At 34.7% G+C, this 11,465-nt stretch overlaps 1 non-coding gene across 1 annotated transcript; it reads right to left on the reverse strand.

The window, feature by feature from the left end:
- Positions 1–5,331: 5,331 nt before the first annotated feature.
- Positions 5,332–5,393, reverse strand: LOC118004808. Its single transcript, XR_004677698.1, has one exon. It is a non-coding gene; the product is annotated as a small nucleolar RNA SNORD66 (small nucleolar RNA).
- Between the last annotated feature and the right edge of the window lie 6,072 nt (positions 5,394–11,465).

An 11,465-nucleotide genomic window follows, 5' to 3' on the forward strand; every position in this document is an offset into this window, starting at 1 on the left:
CTGAATTTTATTTTATTTTATTTTATTTATTTATTTTTTTAAAGATTTTATTCATTTATTTGAGAGAGAGAGAATGAGAGAGAGCACATGAGAGGGGGGAGGGTCAGAGGGAGAAGCAGACTCCCTGCTGAGCAGGGAGCCCGATGCGGGACTCGATCCCGGGACTCCAGGATCATGACCTGAGCCAAGGCAGTCGCTTAACCAACTGAGCCACCCAGGCGCCCTGACCTCCCTGAATTTTAATATATAAGTTATAAAATAGTCTCCCAGACTCAGTAAATTCTGCAAGAGGTAGTTGAACAGACACTGGGTTGCATAACATTTATTTCGAATAGTGTTCTGTGTCAATAGCATGTGGCTTTAATTTCAAGACTAAAGGGTTCCTCCACTACCAAAGAACAAGTTTTAAATTTATAAATAAAAATTCATGCTTTATTTATTTTAACCTCTTAAACAAAATAGACAGTATTATGTGATTACTTTAACATTCGGTTATGGGAAAACATGTGACCATATTTATACACACACACAAATATAAATTCAGCCTGTTTAGAAATGTTAAAGAGTTTCTGATGCAATACTCTATAAAATAGAGATGCAGAGATGATTCCTAGGGGGCAATTATAATATAGCTTTCCCTTCAGAAGAGGATTTAATCAAAATTTCAGGTTCAATTGTAGAGACACTGTCCAGGGAACAGATCCTGGCCTGCCCAGTTTGGTTTATGGGTGTAGGATATTTTTACATTGAGCTGATTAGCTGTTTTTAGTCACCTTAAATTAGTGACCCATTAGTCTGGGTGAGTCCCAAGAATTGATACATTTTTTTTAAAGCTCCCAGGTTTAGAAACCACTGAGTAATAGATGGCAGTTAGACCTTCCATTTTTAATTAATTTGTCATTTCTGAATAGTTAAAATGGTTATGGACTGTGATAGCTGCTACAGTATAAACATGGTAAGCAAAATTAATAAAAATTTCCATTGGGGCCTGCTCACATTGACTTCTCTGGCCTCTTCCACCCCCACCAAAATAATGTTTTATCTTTTGTGATCTAATTCAAATGGTACCTTCTCTGTAAAAACTTCTCCATCTCTCATAGGTTTGGGTTGCCAGAGTGAACAAATAAAATATAGGATACCCAGTTAAATTTTAATTTATATAATATAAAGTTCTTTGACATCATACTTAAACAAAAAACACTACCTAAAATTCAGATTTAATGAGAAATCCTATATTTTATCTAGTAATAATATCTTAGGTATCGTATTCATTTGCTAAGGCTGCCATTAAAAAAATACTACAGACTGGGTGTATTAAACAACAGAAATTTATTTTCCTACAGTTCTGGAGGCTTGAAGTCTAAGATTAAGGTGTCAGCAGGTCTGGTTTCTCCAGAGACCTCTCTCCTTGGCTTGCAGATGACCACTTTCTCTATGTGACCTCACATGGTCTTTCCTGTGTGTGTGTACATGGTTGTACCCTCATCTCCTTATAAGGACACCAGTCACATCGGAATAGGGCTTCACCCTTATGATCTCATTTAACTTTACCTTTTTTTAAAAAAATTAATTTATTTTAGAGAAACAGAGAGTGCACACATGCACATGCAAGCGGGGGGAGGAGCAGAGAGAGAGAGGGAGAGAGAGAATCCTCAAGCAGACTCCCCACTGAGCATGGAGCCTGAAGTGGGGATCAATCCCAGGAACCTGAGAGCATGACCTGAGCCAACATCAAGAGTCGGCCACTTAACCAATGAACCACCCAGGTGCCCCTTAATTACCTTTTCAAAGGCCTAATCTCCAAATACTGTCACGTTTCAAGATATTAGATGTTAGGACTTCAACATACGAATTTTAGGGGGGACATAACCCAGTCCATAACATGTATGTATCTTGTTCTCTGAGCTTACAGGGCACTCAGGTTTCTTGCCATTATTCCTTCAACAACATGTTTGAGCATTCACAATGTTTCATGCATTGTTCTGGTGAACATACATAGTCCCTGCCCAGAGGGAGCCTACATTCTAGATGATGGAGTCAGATAACCAACAGATAAGAGAATTTATAGGTAGTGTTGATTTTTGTGTGTATAACTCTTGACTAGAATGTGAGTCTCTAGGTAATTTTTCTCAAGTCTGCTGTTCTTCCTTATCTATAGATACACAGACCATGTTTTAGCAAAGCATGGTCTATGTATGAACCAATTAAATATTAACTTCAATTATATGTCTTTAGAAACAGGTGTCATGGGTACTAAAGATTCCAAATTTATTGAACATGACCCTCCATGTTCTGTGCACGCTCAACTAGGTTGCTTTGTAAATGCAGCTGCAGTCGCAAAGTCATTTCAAAAATAAACTCTGACCTCTGCTTAGTGTCACCGTAAAATACTGTATGTACATTTGATCTTTTAACATCTGAGAACCGAGGCTCCTCCAGGAAGGAAGGGAAATGGGCAGACAGTGTTTCTGGGGAGAAAGTCATTCAATCTTGTGTTGTCAAACATTTCTTTAGAAGTTTGTTTTTTTCTGAAAGATAGCATAATTCTGACTGAAGGAAATCAGGATTAGGAAAAAAACAAACAACAAACAAACAAACAAAAGTGTAAACGTAATTGGGGCTAGGACAAAGACTTGATCCCAGGAAGTAGAAATAAAATTCTACAAAACAATATTGCAAATCATTGCCATATAAATGGTATTCAGAGGCTGCCCATTAATGGGCAGGAGGTCAGGGGCTTTAATAAAAGAAAATTCCTCTACATTTTGGCTTTGTGTTTGGAGAGGTCCTCTTCACATTTACAATCAGTGGGCGGCTACTAAACTTATGAGGTATTTTGTTGCTGCTGTTATTTTCTCCTTTTTCCTTTAGCAGCTTTCAGTCACCAGGAACTGCAAGTGAATTTAAAATAAGAGATGTTTCTCTTAAACGCTTGCAATTTTCTGGTTCTTCAGCCCCTAGCAAATGTCTCATTGTATTCAACTAATATTTACAATATTTTGCAATACAGATATTTTATATTATTTTCAAGGCTACATTCCCCTGCCTTGCTTTGAAAATTCCTTAAAAATATAGATTATCTAGATGTATGCAAATGAGACCCATATTAGGTTCAAAGGCACTCATAAATAAGAGAACTGGGGTATTTTCCTTTTCTACCAAAGTTTTCCAAATCTCCTAAGGTTGAGATAAATCTGTGACCTTTCTACCATATAGAGGCCCATATTTAGAAGACAGGATATTTGCTCATTCACCCAAAGCAACATGATATAGTGAACCTTTTCAGCAGGAAGAGGATGGGGCAGCAATGTAAGATTTGTGAACTATACACTAAATTACTGTATGTCCTCCCATTGGTGTTTCTACAACAATCTCACTGTTGTGAATATCTGAGTGTAATTAAGGTCATAGGCTCCAGTTTCAGCAGTGAAATCATTGAGCACAAAATTGAACATACACAGGAAACTGTTCTGAAGAAAGGCTTATAGTTGGGGAGGCGGGGAGCTGAAGAATAGCAGGCTGAGAAGAAGCCAGGCAATTTCATTAATTGCTAACACAGCTTCCAGTCAATGGTTCAGTTTCTCATGGAGATTTGGGCTAATTTAGATAGATGACAATAATAGTCTGTGTCACAAGAAACCCATAATCACAAAATGTTGGGACAACCTTGAGACAAATCTGTAGATAAGATACACATAGTGTCTAGGAAATAGACTCTTCTCAGGTACTTAAAGACAAAAGCAAAGAGGTATTAAGAAGTTTTCCTAAGGGTACCAGTGGAGTTTCTCCTTTTATGTAGGCCATTTAAGCTTGAAAGAAATAGTGAATAGAACATTTCCTCTCCCTTTATGTCTTATGCTCAACATAATCATATGCCATCACAGGTGGATAATCTTGTATGTCCTCCTACCTGGGGCTTGATGAACAAGAGATATCCCTGTATCATAGCTAATAAACAACAAACAGGTATGGACAACTTCTTTAGGGCCTGGAAGACCCTACAGAAACAAAGGGGTGAATGAAGAGTAACAGCAGGAAAGATTATTGGTATAATACATTAGCAAGGTACATTTGCTACAGTTAATCACCCAATATTGATGTATTATCTGAAATCCATACATGTTTTCAGAATTTCTTACTTTTTACCTAGTATCTTTTCCTTTTCCAGGCATACATTTATGCATGCTTCCTTAGGATCCTCTTTGCTGCTGATAGTTTCTTAGACTTTCTATGTTTTCATGACTTTGATATTTTTGAGGAGTAATAGCTAATAATTATTTTGTAGGAGACCCCTTATTTGGCTTTCTGGTGTTTTTCTTATAATTAGATTGAAATAATGAGCTTTTGTAAGACATAGAAGTGCCATTTTCATTGCATTGTAGTGTATATACATACTACCAACATTAGCTATCACTGTCAATACTGATCTTGATCACAAGGCTAATGTAGTGATTACCCTTTTCCACTGTAAACTTTTTTTTCTACCTTTCCACACTTTACTCTTTGGGAAAAAAGTCATTATGCACACCCCACACTTAAGGAGAGAGGATTTATGCTCCCTTCATTTAGGGCATAGTATCTACATAAATTATTTGGAATTCTTCTGCAAGGGAGATTTATATCATCTCTCTATTAATAATTTATGCATTTATTCAATCATTTATTTATATAATTATGAACTGCAGATATTTATTTTATACTTTGAGTATACATACATTATACTTTGAGTTATAATACAATACTACTTCATTTTGTTCCTCAAATTTTTTCAGGTATAGCTACTAGGAGCTCTTTCAATTTGGTCCTGTATCCCTTGGAGATAATGCCATTTTTTCCCCACTTCCTTTCTTTCTGCTGCTACACGTTGCTCCAGGCTCATCTTACATATTTACAGTCCCATTCCTAGAATCAACCATTCTCTAAGGAGCCCTGGTTCCTTTTACCAGAGAATGGTATTAGAAACCAAGATCTGGACATTAGGTGTGCGTGTTGCTACCAGGGTATTGTAGCTTCTAGGCGTTCATCTGAAAGAGCAAGAAAACATATTTGTATATACAAACCCATGCATATAAACATTTCCATAAATTTATCTATATGTAACCACCTATATAAACATGAGTTCATACCGATGTCTCCAAGTCTTATCTATTACCAAAGGCTCTTTTTGTATTAATTCATACGTACATCTGAATTTTCTGCTTTAGCCTATTGATGTGATGGATTAATTCAAATGGTGTCCACACCTAGAATAAATCCAACTTCTTGTGTTATATATTTTTAATATATTACTGAATTTAATTTGCAATACTTTTAAGGATTTTTGCATTGAGATTCTTAAGAAATAATGGGCTGTGGCCCAGACACGTGGCACTAACAAAAAGTCATCAGTGGAAGAAGTTTCCCTTCCTTGTAATGTTATTGTCTGGCTTTGGTGTTGGGTACTGCTGACCTCACAAAATGAGATAAGGAAGCATTCTCTTTGCTTCTGTTTTCTGGAAGAGATTACTAATGAGGTATTATTTCTTCCTGAAGCATTTGTTAGAATTCAATAGTGAAACTATCTAGGCATGGTGCTTTCTTATTTGGAAGATTTCTAATTATTGATTCAGTATCTTTAATAGATATGGGATGACTCAGATTATCTATTTCTCCTTAAGTTTTGTTAGCTTGTGCCTTACAAAGAATGGGTCCATTTCACATAAGCCATCAAATTTGTGGGCATAAGGTTGTTTTCTAGTATTACTTTATCATCCTTTTCACCCAGGACAAAAGTTTTGACAATGCCTCTTTCATTTCTTTTATTACTAATTTGTGATTTCTCTCTTTTTTAAATTTTGTTAGTCTGACTAGAGATTTACTAAATATTTTATCTTTCCAATGACTCATCCTTTTGTTTCACTGATTTCCCGTACTGTTTTCCTGATTTTAAATTTGTTGCTTTCTGCTCCACTTTACATTATAAATTTTCTTCTGCTTGCTATATGCTTAAATTGTTCTTCTTTCTCTAGATTCCTAAGGTAGAAAAATCTTAGACTATTGAATCGGAGTCTTTAATATGTGCACTTAATGTTATCAATTTCCTTCTAAGCAGTGCTTCCTCTAAATTCCACAAATTTTGATAAGTTGTATTTTCATTTAGTTCAAAATACTGTATAATTTCTCCAGAGACTCCTTTATCCATGTGGGTTGTTTAGAATTGTGTTGTTTAATCTTCAAATATTTTGGAACTTCCCAGACATCTTTCTGTTACTGATTTCTAGTTTACTTCCATTGGGGTCTAAGAACATGATCTTTCTTTTTAAAGGTATGTTTTATGGCACAGGAGGTGCTCTCTATTGGTGAACGTTCCATGTGAGTTTGAAAATAATATTCTGCTGTTGTTGTTTTTTTAAAGATTTTTATTTATTTATTTGACAGAGACAGACACTCCCAGCAGAAACACAAGCAGGGAGAGTGGGAGAGGGAGAAGCAGGCTTCCCGCTGAGCAGGGAGCCCGATGCGGGGCTCGATCCCAGGACCCCGGGATCATGACCTGAGCCGAAGGCAGACGCTCAACGACCCAGGCGCCCTGTTCTGCTGTTGTTGTATGGAGTATTCTTAAATGGCAATTAGATAAGTTGATTAACAGTGCTGTTTAGATAAATTATATCCTTACTTGTTTTCTTCTTGGTTATCAATTACTAAAAAAGAAATACAGAACTCTCCAGCTAAAGCAGTGAGTCTGTTTATTCCTCCTTATAGTAATATCAATTTTTGCCTCATGCATTTTGAAGTTATGTTATTGCATGTATACATATTAAGGATTACCCCATATTCTTGGACACCTGACTCCTTTATCTATTTGTAATGCCTACTGCTAACTCTGACAATTTCTCTTGTTCTGCAGAGTGCTTTCCCTGACTTCTATACTTTTTAGCTTTTTTGCTTAGACAGTAAATATGTCTTTACAGAGAAAGTGAGTTTCTTATACACAACATATAGTTAGATCTTGTTTCTTCAGTCTACTCTGACAGTCTCCAATTTTTTTTAATTGATGGATTTAGCCTATTCACAATGAAAGTGGCTGCTGATATTTTTGAATTTAAATCTACCAAGTTTATAATGATTTCTCTTCACTGTACTTGTTTGTTTGATGGGTTTTTTTCCTCTTCCTTTTTCCCTTTTCTGGTTTTGAGAAATTTATATGATATATATATATATTGTTTTCTCTCCCCTCTTATCAGTTGTGCTTATTTTATATTACTTTTTTGTTTGTTTGTTTTTAGTGTCTGCCCTGTACTTTGAAATATACATTTGCAACCAATCTAAGTCTACTCTCAAATAATACCATACTTCTCATGGGTAGTACTGGTACTTCAGAATAGAGAATTCCTATCTTTTATAAAATAATTGTCATTTATTTTATTTATCCTTACAATATAATAATAAAGTACATTCACACTATTATTACTTTAAACAAGCATTTTTTAAGGGAGTAAATTTCAATGTTCTCATACATTAAAAAAATATGTAAGGTGATGGATGTATTAATTAGATGGTAGAAAAAAATATTTTTTTTTCTATTAGATCGATTATTAGTAAAAACAAAAAGATTTTATTCCTTCTTCAGGAATTTTTCTTTCCTTTCCTTTTTTTTTTTTTTTTTTAAGATTTTATTTATTTATTTGACAGAGGGATACACAGCGAAAGAGGGAACACAAGCAGGGGGGGTGGGAGAGGGAGAAACAGGCTTCCCGCGGAGCAGGGAGCCTGATTTGGGACTCGATCCCAGGACCCTGGGATTACAACCTGAGCTGAAGGCAGGCACTTAACGACTGAGCCACCCAGGCGCCCCATCTTTTCTTTCTTTTTAAAATGTAGATCCAAGTGTCTCATTTATAATTTTCCTTATCTCTGGAGATCTTTTTAGTATTTTTTATAAGGCACGTCTGCTGGCAATTAATCCCTTTGGTTTTTGTTTGTCTGAGAAAATCTTTATTTTTCCTTACTTTTGAAGGATACTTTTCTGGATACAGAAATCTAGGTTTGTTTGTTTGGTTTTTAACACTTTAAATATTTTATTCCACTCTCTTCTTGTTTGCATAATTTCTGAGGAAAAAAAACTCTCTGTAAATTTTATTCTTTTTTCCTCCATAAGTAAGGTGATTTTTCTTTCTAACCTCTTTCAATATCTTCTCTTTGTCTTTGATCTTCTACAGTTTATTACCTGCCTAAGTGTACATTTTTGGTATTTATCTTGCTTGATGGTCTATGAATACGCTGATTTTGTAATTTGGTTTCTGTCATTAATTTTAGAAAGTTCACAGCAATTATTGCTTCAAATATCTCTCCTGCTTTGTTTCTTCTTTCTTCTCCTGGTATATCAGTTATACTGATGTTACACTTCTGAAATTTTCTCACAGTTGTACATTCTATTCTGTCTTTTTAATTTTTTTAAATTCATTTCAGTATGGGAGGTTTTATTGACATATCTTTAAGTTCTTTCATTCTTTACTTGGCTATATCAAGGCTACTGATGAGCCCACAAAGGTATTCTTTATTTCTCTTGCAGTATTTTTGATTTTCAGCATTTCTTTTTCTTTCTGTAAAAATTTCTCTGCATATATTACCCATTTGTTTTCTGTGTTGTCTGCCTTTTCAATTACTGCCCTTAACTATCAATTAAGAGATATTTTAAATTCCTTTCTGCTAATTCCAACATCTCTGTCATATTTGAGATTGTTTCTGATCTTTTCTGGTCTCTTCAGATAGTATATCCTTACTGCCTGGTAAATTTTTATTGAAAGATGAGAATATATTAATATATATAGTATACAATATATTGGATAATAGGAACTGAGATAAAATAGGTCTTAGAGTGTGAGCTTTTATGTAATCTGGCTAGAAACTGAGCTGTCTTTAGTGTTACCTGTAGTTGTACATGTCAAAGGCCTCAAATTCATTTAGTGTTCTTACTTTTGTTTGTTTCCTTCATATATTCATGAGAACTCCATCTTAGTTGAGTCTGAGCCTTGCAGTCACATCAGCTATAATTCGCTGTTTTATACTAAAGTCCAGTTAATATGGTAAGAAGGAATGGGAAAGGGAGGCTTTCTATAATATTATGATTAAACCTTTAGTGGATCCATGTCCCTTGTCATAAGTGTTTCTTTTTCTTTCCCTTAAGTGTGACAGGAAAACTATCTGGAGCTATAATTGGATAACTGGACTCTCCACATATGTGAGATAAGGCTCTGGTATTTTTCTCTAGAATGTATGTGTTTGTTATGAAGTATATAATTAGTATATTTCAAAATGTTACTTCTCCTCTTCCCTTGCAAAAAAAAAAAAAAAAAAAAAGAGATGATTTTTCTTGACTTTTCACCATGATAACTTGGTGAGATACTTGGAGGTAAAACCCACAGAAGTGTGAGTCCTTCTTATGTCTGCAGCCCCCAGGAGTTTCACTCTTCAGCTATTTACACATTCAGCTTCCAGAAATTCCTCAAAATTACCTTTTAAGTGTTCCTACCAGTTTATGTCTCCAGTGGTTTCTGCACTGAGGTGAGCTGATCTCAACTATTCCTCAGTATCTGCCTGTCTCTTCAGGTTTTGGTGTGGCAGTTTGCCTTGTAACCTCAATTCTCTTTGGGTTGAATGCTCAAGAAAAGTCACTGATTTCTGGTTTATTCGCTTTTTTCTTGTTTTAAGGTTAACTTCTAAGCTCTTTATATATCAGAGTTGAAATAATACATAGAGTTTTAATCTTGCCCCTTGGCAGAATATGATTATAGGCCAAAAGGGTTGTTTCACAAATAATGTGGACTAAGCAAATGTTCTAAATTAACCATGATTCTTAAAAAACAAAACCGACATAGACACTCAACTAGTTGGTTTAATCTCATTATTACTTTTCATCATATTATAATTTAGTATGCGTGACAATTTTGTGTGAATATTTTTGTACAAGCCTGAACCAAAATAAGGTTAAGAATAATCTTTAAATTGAGAATACTTGAATTTTTAATAAGGAAAACTCTCCTGGAGCTAAATATATCCTAAATCTGGTGTAAAACTTCAGGGAAAGAGAAAAGAATTTCATTTGCATATACTGGACAAAATACATATGGGGAATATGATTATAATATAATGATACCCACAAATGCACTGGTTACTTTCTAGTTTATAAATTGGCTGTAGCGGAAAGGTGCAATAAGAAGTTCTAGAAATGTCTTGAATGATCTAGAATTACTGAAGTATTCAATTCCCAGACAAACTGAAAGTACTTATTTGAATGAAGAGGTCTCCTTCATTCATTCTTTTAAAGCATCCTCTGTCCATGGGATGCAAAACAAAATCACTTGAGAAGTGAACAGCTTAATTCACCCTTTATCAGTTTACATTTAGTGTCAAGTAGTTCTCTTAATTATTAATCTTACTTAATTTGTTTTTTTCCTCTAGACATCATCAGCACATTTTAAAAGAACAGTTAATTGGGTGTCATTTTTCTTTTTCATTTGTACCTGAAATAATCCTTAATTTAACAATTGCTTGCTTCTGTTTATCAACAACCTCAATTACTCAACTAATATACTGATGCTAAGAAGCTATCCCTACCTCAACAAACACAAACTCTCTGTATTTTGTCTTTCATCAAGATCAGAAGTTACAGTCATTGATCATATCCTCTCCCTTTGCAATGCCAAGATTATGTGTGTTACCTTCCCAAAGCCATACAAAGTCCAATTTGCAACCTATCTCTTCAGGTTTATTTTACAGAGGATAATATTCATCTTTCTTGGAAACTGGGTTTGTCAGACTGAAATAAGCATAAAATGAGTGAAACTGTTCCAAAATATTCTCTTAGAACAAAATTGTTCCAAACTGGCTATAAGAAACTCAAAACAATCAAACACAAAAGTAGAGTAGAATTGCCAAAAAGGCCACATCACCCAATTTCCTTTTTCCACCATGTGGAGAATCCAATCCTTTGCTCATATTTTTGAGTATTGAAGCTCCATTTTATTAAGAGATTAAAAAATTTCTATAGGTACAGATGGAGGACAGCACTGAACTAAGAATGTAAAATTATGTAAATATGCTGAAATTACAAGCAGAAAAGTTAAAGCCCAGGATACAAATATCATCCTGTAGGACATGTACCTATTCTACTTAGCATGGGCTATCTCTGTAAGTCCTGTAAATATCTAAATAAAATATTTTTCTTGTTTGAAGATGCCAGGTTGGCAATTTTCTCTTCCCTCAGGGTTTAGAAAAACAGACCCTTTAGAAGCCCCACTGACGGCCCTATACCAGCAAATCCTACAATGGTAAATTTTCCAACAGGAAAGTAAATAATGAAAGGTCGAGGGGCCCATATGTTTTTTAAGTTGTTTTTTGTTTTTGTTTTTTTAATTTCAGTAAAAATAAAGTGCTATCTTAGTTTCAGGTATACAATATAGTGATTCAACAATTCCATATATGAC

This window comes from Mirounga leonina, unplaced genomic scaffold (assembly GCF_011800145.1).
Source record: "Mirounga leonina isolate KUSES-001 unplaced genomic scaffold, KU_Mleo_1.0 Mir_93, whole genome shotgun sequence".
Classification (NCBI taxonomy): domain Eukaryota; kingdom Metazoa; phylum Chordata; class Mammalia; order Carnivora; family Phocidae; genus Mirounga; species Mirounga leonina.